Source organism: Juglans regia, chromosome 10 (genome assembly GCF_001411555.2).
Source record: "Juglans regia cultivar Chandler chromosome 10, Walnut 2.0, whole genome shotgun sequence".
Classification (NCBI taxonomy): domain Eukaryota; kingdom Viridiplantae; phylum Streptophyta; class Magnoliopsida; order Fagales; family Juglandaceae; genus Juglans; species Juglans regia.
Genome location: NC_049910.1, coordinates 15,320,152 through 15,331,475, shown reverse-complemented (window position 1 = coordinate 15,331,475; position 11,324 = coordinate 15,320,152). Strand labels below are relative to the sequence as shown.

General features: G+C 35.6%; 2 non-coding genes across 2 annotated transcripts; both read right to left on the bottom strand.

The window, feature by feature from the left end:
- Nucleotides 1-2,432: 2,432 nt before the first annotated feature.
- Nucleotides 2,433-2,529, bottom strand: LOC118349761. Its single transcript, XR_004802679.1, has one exon. It is a non-coding gene; the product is annotated as a small nucleolar RNA snoR31/Z110/Z27 (small nucleolar RNA).
- Nucleotides 2,530-2,603: 74 nt separating this feature from the next.
- On the bottom strand, nucleotides 2,604-2,688 carry LOC118349762. Its single transcript, XR_004802680.1, has one exon. It is a non-coding gene; the product is annotated as a small nucleolar RNA R32/R81/Z41 (small nucleolar RNA).
- Between the last annotated feature and the right edge of the window lie 8,636 nt (nucleotides 2,689-11,324).

Below are 11,324 nucleotides of genomic sequence, written 5' to 3'. Positions count from 1 at the left end.
TCATTGCTGGTTACTTAAGTTTTTGTTTATTACTTTTGTGTTTTAGTGAATTTTATGATTACAGTGGGGTGGAGTTTCAAAAGCATAGTCTGAAAAAATAAATAAAAATAAAAAAGAGCAAGATATTTCATTGAAGCAAAGTTGAGAGGAGCTTGCTCGGAGCGATCATGTTAGAAGCAAAAGATCAGCCTATTAGTTTTATTATCAAGGTTGAGTTGACTCACTAATTGCGCTGAGAGGAACCTCGGATCCTAATCTTCATCTCATCAACTTGGGTATAATCATCATCGTCACAATCACCTATGCAGTACTATCAAGGGTTTTATCGTCGGTTTTGTGTGGTAGATACGAGTGGGGAAGGTGGAAGATGAAGGAGGAAATGGGGATTTCATGTGAGCTCAGGAAGATGAAGGAGAAAGGGGGATTTCAATGGAAAGAAAGAATACGGAGATAAAACGGAGGGAATTTTAGAAAAAATGAAAACGACGTCATTTTAATTTGCCACGTGGGATGCGGTTCCCCTGGCTAGTTGCTTATATAGTTTTTAGAAAATGAGAAATTGTACAATCACCAAATATAGAAGATTTTGCCCACAAAATGGCTCGTGGATGTCAATTTTTATGTCGAACCACAAAAATCTTTATTTGTTTTCCTTTTTATTTATATTTTGTATGCTTTATTTATTATTTATTTATGGATGAGCATTCACGTATCGTATCAATGCCCAAACAACCATCGTAGGCTATTCAACCACGCAAGCTATTTATACAAGTTTCAAATAAAATATGGATATTTTGGCTAAGAATATAATGCTACAATTGAGATCTCAAATATTTTTTTTATTGAAATCTAAAAAATAAAAGTTATCAACTATTTTTTCAAGCAAAATGTGAACTTTAAATGATCTTTCTAGTGTTTATTTCACTTTAGATTCGTATTAAAAAGCTTAATATCATATAATCAAGAACATTTAGGTCTATATTAATAAATTTATTATTCTCATAAATCTAAGATTTAAAAGTTTTTTAGAATTTACTCATCAAATTGAAAGAACTCTTGGAAGCAAAAAAGTTAGTTTTGAAGGGGCCACATCATAAAAACTATATGATATAAAAAAAAGTAAATAAAATGTTTGGGCCATATAAAGGGTTGAAACTTTTTCGATCCGAACCGAACTTAATTCACCCTATTCGTTCTCGATTCAAGGTGTCTCCAAAATTTGATTTTTGGTCCGATATCAGGATGTGGTTTTTTTGGATCAGACTGGACCAAAACCGATCGAATCACTAACATATAATTTTTTTAAATATATATTATATATATATATGATATATTATTTATATAGTAGTTGTATGAGTTAATTATATAATTTTCTCTAATCTATCACCATTTATTATAAAAAATATAAAATAATATATGTTATCAATTAATTAATATATCATACAATAAATCATATGATAATATATATTATTATATGTAGATACATACTCTTACTAAAGTACTAAGTTAATAACTATTAACATCATAACTATAACTATAATTAATTATTTTTATAATGAATTAGTTAAATAATCCATATTAAAAAGCTCACTTAATTTTAATTTTACTAGTTTAATTAATTTTTTGTATTAATACATATGATGAGAAAAAGGGTGAAATTTATTAATTAAAAAAATATTTTGGAGCAATTAGGCAGTTCCGCCACTGCTAGAAACAAATTTTTTCTTTAATCCGATAGCTATTTGGCAATATTTTACAAGTTTTAAGCCATTTTTTATTTGAATCATTTTAGATTTGAATCATTTTATTCTCTTTTTCCCTAATGTCTATGGTTAATAACACGTCCATTTGAATAATTAACGTCCAATGTCTATGGTTAACAACATATTAACATTTTGCGTGACATAGAAGAATAACGCATTCCTTTCGAATTTCACTTCTAATATTAGCACATTTTGATACAGAGAATGATGCGCGTGTGAACTGTGAACTATGTTTGCTGAATGATTTGTGTAAAAAGGAAGTTGAAATAATACAAATGCAAGAATGATTTTTTTTGGCAAGAGCGAAACCACATGTTCTCTAGTTGCCAAGCACGTCTTAACCAAATAAACATTGTTAACACAGAGACCTTCAGTATCCAAACTAAATTGGCTCATTAGCCCAATTTTAACAAAAATACACAAACTCCATAGCCAGATCCAAAGAGACATCTTTATCAATGAAGTATAATCAAGTTTCACCCCAAAATACAGATAATTAGCGAGTTCCATCGGAAGGATTTATAAATAATTTACAAAATGGAGAAATCTTAAAGAAAACATGCACAACTTTTTTGATTCCCGAAACAAGAAGAAAAATCAGCTAGAAAATAGCGAAAACAAAATAAAACAAACAAAAAATTAATCAAGACGATTGATTATCAGCATCAAATTATCAGAAAACATAAAAATCTTTCTCATAAACAGCACGCTCGTGCTGTTTCAGAAGGTGTCCTAAGATTTTTTCTGAATTCATCATCTTGATGATGCTAACAAAAACAGCTTCAAAACATTGCAAAAAAGTAAATCCAAGAGAGAAATAACTGTAGATCGTTTAACAGACCAAGAATCAGAAAGAACGTAGCGAGGAGTTGTTGATCATATGAAATTGATCATCACCCGTCCATTACTTTCATCACGTTCATAAATCTACGAACGCTCAGTGAGATACAGAGAGGAAATATGATAGAAAATCAGAGAGCAGAGGTGAGAAAATAAAGAGAGGGTGAGAGAAGGGAAGAGGGGACGAGCTCGAGGGTGCAGAAAGTGAAGATTTTATAGGGGATGTGCTTTAACTCGAAGCCCTAGCGGCCTACCCTCCTGATTTCTTTTAATCCCACCGTTTGGCTACAGCTATTTGTTTGTCCACTCGTCCTTGATAATTGTATTCTTTGCTCGGGTAAACACAAACCCAAATCTCTTTGGTCAGGTTGCTTGTCCATGTTTTAATTTATTAGGTAGCAGCTTACGTGTAAGAGCACTCTTATTAGATTAGTTAAAATTAAAAAATATTTTTTATGAATGTAAAAAAAATTTGACTTATAGTTATTTCATTTACATAAATTTCTATATTGGAATAGCTATTTTTTCATTATATAATAATAAAATAATATAAAATGAATTTAATTTTAATTATTCACATCAAATCTCTACATTAGATTATACATTTATTTATTCTATAGTAATGAATAACTAATAATTTCAAAAATATTTAATTTTTTTAATTATTAATTTATTTTATTTTATCATATTTTACTATTCTTCCTATTATATATTAATTAATAATCATATTCTTATTAAATTAATATATCACTAACTCAAATTAATATATCAATTTCAAAAATATTTTAATTTTTTTAATTATGAAATTATTTTATTTTATCATATTTTACTATTCATAATATTATATATTAATTAGTAATGCTATTCTAATTAAATTATGGATTAAAAATAGCAACTAGAAAGACATTGATGGAGACCTCGGGAGAGAGAAACAAATGATATAAAATGGATTTGATGAATAAACAGTATCTTTCAAATTTGAAAATAACTTTAGAAGTTACTGTAACTATATTCCAAATATTTGGAATATAACTATTTCAATGTGATACATTTTATGGTTCAATAGCTAAGTTCTCATTGGATTTAGCTTTTAGCTAATCCAATGAGAGTGCTCTAAGGTACGTATTTCTACTGCATTTTTTTTAATAGTAAATATGTATTTTAAAATGGCTATCAATTAAAACAAAAAATATTATAATTATGAAGATAGTCATAAATCTATGTAAAATTTTTACAAATGATTATAATTATATTTGAAAAAAAAATGAATGAAACAAAAAATGTAAAATTATTGAACACATAACAAATCAAATATTTAGAACTCATTATATTGAAATCATAATAGGATAGACATTACTCCACTCGTTATAAGATCAATTAGACATATAAATAATAAATAAAGTTATTCTCATCAGCTATTATTTACTACTTCACACCTCACACTCTATGAAAAACAAATTATAGGTGTGAGGTGTGAAAATGAGTAGTTATTGATGCAAAGAATTCCTCAAATAATAATAATAATAATAATAATAATAGTTTCCTTATAAATGAAAAATAATATTATTATTTTGAATTGTTTAGAAAACTATGATATAATTGTTATTGGAATGATAAAATTTTAAACAGAATATTAATTTTATATTTAAAAAAAATAATATTTTCTGAATGAAAATAATATTAATTTAAAAAGTATTACTCAATATGGTTCATTATTATGAGAAATAATACGAAGACAATGGTTTTTTTAAATGATATCTTATAGTAATAAAATATTATTTTTTAAATCTAAAGAAAATATTTTAATTTTTGAACTTATACATAATGGAGGGGGTATTTTCCTTCCAGCCCATGGGCTGGGCCTGTGCAAGGCATAGAGGCTCATCTCGTTTCATATCTCATATTCCTACGACCCTAGGATCATTAAAGGAGCCCGGCTCACGAAGTGTGCCAACCAAAAGAAGACACTTCACGTGGGAAACCAGATTGTGAGGGGGACAGACAGGACACGCCAACCATGACATCCCCTGTGATACCTAACATTAAAAGGATCTACGCCGGCAAGTAAATAGGGAGAATGGACAACCCTCCATTCTCTAAAGATGGGCTTGGAAAGTGACAACACCATCCAGTTGAGATGCCACTCTGGGAGTCGCACCACATTAATGGCACCATCTCAAATCCCATGTCGCATTAATGACGTCACCCTCGATTCTGCGCCACACTGAAGGCCCCGATTGGGGTTATTGTGGAGGGGTGATGTGAACCCCCTGACACGAGGTATGGAATGCCCCCCCCCCCCCAAAAAAAAAAACCTCATATAAAAATTGCATCTCAAGTACGAATAACTCTCCTTGAACTCAATTATTCTCTAGCCATTACTCTATCCATGAGAGACTAACTTAAGCATCGGAGGTTCCCTAAGCCCACCTTCGTCCTTGTGTTTGAAGGTGAAGATAGCAGCCCAAGTTGCTAGAATCTTATTTAGGCATACAAAATATGATGTTAACAGGAGCGCTGTCTGTGGCATTTCTATAGACATAGCTTGTCCTTCGTATGTCGACGACTACCCACTCTCGAACAACTTGAGGACCAGAAGCCTTACCAGAAGACATGGAAGCATGTTTTGTGGGGATAGAACAATTGGTGAAGACGCTAATAGCACAAGTAGAGACGTTTCAAAGAGAAAATGAAGCTTTATGGGTAGACGCTGACAAACTACCTGAAGATACTGAACCCAGTCATAATAGACAGGGCGAGTTGTGAGGCGTAGGAGGGATGGATATAGATGATGACGAGAAAAGGAAGATGCAGCACAAGTTATGCGACCTCATGGGCAAGTAAGAGGAGATGACTAAGAAGGTGGGAGCATCATCCTCGGTAGACCATATGCTTACCAGCACAAACCTGCCTTACGGTGCAGAAGTGATGACCATGCCACTGCTACCAAAGTTTAGAGTTCCTCAGATAGACTTGTATGACAAATCCAAGGATCCCTTGGAGCATCTAGACACTTTTAAGGCCCATATGACCCTGCATGGATTCTCCGAGGAGATTGCTTGCAGGGCCTTCCCTTTGATTCTAAAGGGTGCAGCAAGGGCGTGGTTTGTGTCGTTGTTATCGAACTCAATCTACAGCTTCGAGAACGTGGCTCGCCTCTTCATCACGAAGTTCATGGCTAGTAGGAAGAGAAGGCACCCGACTGCCTACCTCCTGACTGTCAAGCGGCAAGAGGACAAAAGCCTGAACGCGTACTTGGCCAGATTCAACAAAGAACACATGTGTAACACCCCGTATTTTAGTGTATTTTTACTGAATGATTATTTTTATTTTACTCAAAAATTGATTCTCTTATTTTAAAATTGTTGGATTTTTTAGTGGGTTTATTTTATGATTTTTGAATTTTGTGAAAATTATTTTGAAGTGTTTCTTAATTATTAATTATTGTTATGCGTTTAAAATTTCTTTATTCTCAATTAATTACTGTTGGATTTAATTATTTCAATTTCACTTTACCATTACGTTTAAATTATTTTATTTAACTTGTTGTTTTAAAATCATTTCCGTTTGATCATTTTTGTGACCCAAGATGTGAGGATTGAATCTCATTTCTTTCCCTACATTTTCTCGTTCCTCTTTTCTTTTTCTTCTTTCTTTTCTTTTTCTTTTCCTGGTTCTTCCTTTCCCGCACGCGCACTCCCTCCCTCTCTCTTCCCGTGCGTCGCCCCTCTCCCCCAGCCCGCCGTCGTGCGCCGGTGGTGGTCGACACCGCCCGGCTCCCCAGCTTCCCCAGCCAGCGGCGACGCTACCCCTACGATCTCAGCTCCTTTTGCGCCGCCGTTAGCCACCACGAGCCTCTCCAAGCCGCAGCACTCTTTCCACCGCTGCGCCGCCGTCGCACCACCATTGGCCACCATCTCTCACCACTTCATCCTCGACCTCTTGGCAACCCATTGGACCCAACCCCAGCTTCGATCCTTCACCGGTGAAGCACAACCAACCCCATTTCCGATTTGGGTGTTTTTGGTCTTCTACTGCCGCTCACGCCGCCACACACGGCCAACCTTCACCACCACTAACTTCACCGACATCCCTAGGCCCTACCCTATCATTTTTGGGTCTTCGTTTGTCTCCGTTGAAAAGTGGGTATCTATGACCCACATCCACAGTGTATTTTACACTGTTCTGCAGCTATTTTTCTACCTCTTGCAGCTTCGTGATCCTTTGGAAATTGCTATATTACACTGTAAGTATTTTCCAAAGAATTCTTGTGAATTTAATGTATTTTTGCACTAACACATTTCACTGTATTTGAACTGTTGATTGGTTTTGCCAGATTGAGTCCGAGGAGTACGGGGGTTGGATGGATTGGTGATTGAAGTTGTTTGGTTGGATTTGATTGGGTTGGTTATTGATGGTTGTGGATTAGAGTTGGTACATGTACATTTCATGATTTCATGCATGATCATGTTTGTAAAGGAAATTGGGTTTTCGTGGATTGCATTCATGTTCATGTGTTTATTGAAAACTGGGTTTTCATGTGAAATGATTTGTTGGGTGCGTGTGTATCACGAACCCCAAGCCAAGATGGGGTATTATCTCGGTGGAGCTCCTCTGGTTACTCGGGAGCGTAATATACTGAGTGACGTCCCCTGGATTGTCGTCGGGCGACAATGGGATCAGACGAGAGAGTCGTGCCGACTCCGTGGTCCTTCTGCTGGCGGGGACTAGAGGATGCTTGGCTACATACGCGCTGGGTGCGGAACTGGGCATCGCTCGTTGTGTAGTTGATCTTTTACCACGAATGTGTTGGGCGAGGAAGTGGGCATCGCTACGAAGCCAGGGTGTGCGGATGACCCATAGGGGAGATCATGGTGCATACGTTAAAAATGGACTATTTTCTAGGAAAATAGCTTGTGTTGGATTTTTTGTAAACCATTTTCTGTGAAAATGTTTTACGGATTATTTTTGGGCCAACTGGGATTTTGGCGTGTGTTGGAAAATAATCATTTTCGGAGAAAATGATGTTTTGAGAAAAATACATATTTCTTCATATGCATGCATGTTGGTTGCGTTAAATGCATTTTATTCCTAAGGATTGCTTGGTTTATACTTACCTGCGGTACCGTTTTATGGTAACGTAGATTTTGATGCAAATGAAGATGAAGATGAGGGTGAGCCTGAGGAGTTGGCTCCGCCCGAGGAGTGATTTGAGATCACTCATTTGTATTTTGGGACATGTGTTAAACTTTATTTTGGGATGACTATATAATTAATATTTAAACCCTTTTACTGATGTTTAGATTGTATTTAAATTCTAGTACTTAGTCGACTAATCCGCTCGTTTTTATTGTACACTGTTGCATGTACACACACATGACAATATCATTGGGATGCGTGACCGTGTTGTCATCATCCTGGCATCTCGATTCCTGTGTTTCCTTACATGGGGGTTGGGGGCGCCACAGGTGGTATCAGAGTAGTTCGGCTCTGGGTAAAACCACATGTCCCATAGGTGCAGTACCAGAAAGTTTTAAAAGTTGTAAATTGAAATTATTTAATTTAAAGTATGTGGTTTTTATCGGTTTTAATTAGTTTATTGTATACTAATTGTTTGTTATGTATTTTATTGCTTTATTTTATGGTAAGTTATTTTATTGTTTCAATTATTTTATTGTGAACTACTTCATTGGTTTTATTCATTTTGTCGTATGTTATTTTATTTATGAAATTTCATTTTATTTTGTTTTGTTTTGTTTTGTTCGAAATTAAAGGGCGGGTTAAGGGTTGTGCTATGACAGGAAGATGGTACGACTGAGAAGGCCATTGTTAGGCTTGAACATTTGGTGTAGTTGGCCTGAACTCTTGGTGATTGGTTTGTTTTAATATCAAGACTCGAACATCATGGTCAGGGGGAACTCTTTAGGAGTAGGAACTCAAGTTGCTGCTAAGGAGGGGAATAGTTTTAAATTGCCTAGGATAATTGATGTTTTAGATTCCGTAGAATTTATGTAATGAGTCTGTGGGGTAGGAGGTCGTAAGTTCAACGAACTTCAAGGTTAGATTTATGAGGAGTTCATCTAAGGTTTGAGGCTCCATAGTTTTTAGGAAATAAGTTTATAGGATTTAAGGTGGTAGGTTCAACAAGCAATTAAGGGATTACTTAGATTAGAAGTTTTCGATCTTGTCGACCTTGATAAGCAATTTGATAATATTTGGGGTTTTAGAATTTACAAGTTTTATAAGGTGAATGTTTTAGATTTAAGGTCATTGACTTTGAAGATTTTGGAAAATGATTTTTATCTGGATTTAGATTTTAGAATTGCAGAGTTGAAGGGCTGAATTAAAATAGGATTGATGAGAGTTGAGTTACTGATGTGAGAAATTTTTTTCAGGGGAGAATTTCTTTGGAGATGGAAGATGTTGATCTAGTTCGGTTAATGATTATTTGTAGCTCGAGGTTATAGTGACAGGTTAAGGATTTAATCCATATCAATTTTAAGGATAATAGATGGTGCGAATATAGGAAATAATTCTTGTTGATTTCGAGGATATAGGTTTAGATGATGGAAATGGTAGTGATGGACCACTTGCACATTTGGAGCATTTTTGGTTTTGGGCTAAGGGTGCATGTGATCGATGCATAGTAGTGGTGAGTGTTTATGGATTTCGGAGAGTATAGGTCCTAGTCTCATTTTGGTTTGGAGGAAGTGGCTTTAGTAGGTGTTGAAGAGGAGTCGACACAATATTAGTAACTCAAGAGACCTTGGCTTGGAGTTTTTGGTGAGTTGATCGAAGTGTGTAGTCGAGTGGGCTACTCAATGAAATCTTGGTTGGGGATAGTTATTGTGATTATCTTCAGGAATTAATTGTGACTTGAGGTCACCTAGGAATTTAAATTTTTGAGGTTATACTTTCTTTTGGAGATTGAGCATTCAGTTGGTTGAATTAAGGACATTATTATTTAACTTGAAGAGAGATTGACGGGATGTTATGTATGGTGTATGATAAGATCTTCGAAGTTGAAGCTTAGGCATCAACAGTGGATAATATGATCAAGTATGTGGGTTAATAAAGCACTAGGATCCTTGGGTGTTGTGCAATGGCTTTTGGTGGATTGAAGATTTGAGTAGTATGGCTTGCCTTGAGGTTTAATAGTGATGTGCTATTGAAGGAACTAGTTGTGTTAATGCTAGCTTATAGGAGTAGGAATAGGTGGGCGAGTTACCAAGAAGGTTTTGATAATGTTTTGGTGTAGTCAATGGTGGTTCGTGGTGAGTTTAGTCACCGCTAGATTAGATGTTGTTCAGAATGTAGGTGATGAGCTTTTGGGTTTAGGTTGTCAGGTAGAAGTCTCTAGGCGCTCTTATTGGTTCGTTAGGTTGGGATCGAGCCTTTTAAGGTATGCTCTTTATTGTAGATGAGATGGATGTATTTTGGGTTGAGGTTGCTTATTTTCAATTTGGGATGCTGAGGTTGTTTGATATTGGGTTTCTGTCTATGATCATGGATGTATTTTATGGAATTTGATTTTGATCAAGGCAGCATGAGTTAATTAAGGAATTTGAGTTATAACTCGTGGTTTTGGAAAAAATAGTATTTTTCTACCAAATTGTGATAAGAGTTTGTGGTTTGTAGGAATGGAGCCACTTTGTACTCGATGATGTTAGTTTCATGAGGGCATAAATTTTATGCATGTGGCGAATATCAGAGTGCGCAGCGGAAGCGTAATATTTTTGGTTGTAGTCAGGAGTTCATATTGTGCTGATTTTGAGGAATTAGTGGTGACTTGAATTTTGAGAAGATACTTGTAATTGGAGATTAATCATTTAGTTGTGCAATTTGTTATTGATGGTTAACTTTGGAAGTGGCTATTAGGTTACCAATAGTAGAATTCAATGGAGGTTTAGAAGTTGTAGCATAGGAGTTGATTGAGATTGACACATATTATTGTAAGGGCTATTGATCATTGGAATTGTCTGGATGTTGTATTAAGGTTCTTGTGGAAAATGAGATTTTGGATAGCATAGTCACCCTGGGAATACTGGTCGTGATGTGCCACTGGGGGACTAATACGAGTATGTTGGATATTGCCATGTTCATTGAGGAATGTGCCGCGTGCTGTCAAGTTAAGGTTGAGCATCAAGGTAAACTTCAACCTCTCCCTATTCCAGAGTGGAAGTGGGATGATATTTCTGTGGATGTTGTAGTGGGTTTGCCGAGGAACCGTAGTGGAAAGAACTCAATTTGGGTGATTGTTGATCGGTTGACCAAGAGTGCCCATTTCTTACCTATTAATAATATAGACTCTTTGGGTAAGTTGACTTGGTTGTATGTCAAGGAGATGGTTCGTTTGCATGGAGTACCCAAGAGTATCGTGTCGGATCGGGATCCGCGGTTCATGTCCCATTTTTGGAAAAGTTTGCAGGCAGTATTAGGTACTAAGTTGAAGTTTAGTACTGCATATCACCCTCAAACAGACGGTCAATCAGAGCGCACTGTTCATACTCTTGAGGATATGCTGCGGTCTTGTGTCATGGAATTTCAAGGAAGTTGGGAGAATCATCTGCCGTTAATCGAGTTTGCTTACAATAATAGCTTCCGTTCCTCCATTCAAATGGCCCCGTATGAAACTTTGTATGGAAGGAAGTGTAGATCGCCCTTGTGTTGGGATGAAGTTGGCGAGAGCAAATTGTTTGGGCCTGAGATAATTCAAGAAAT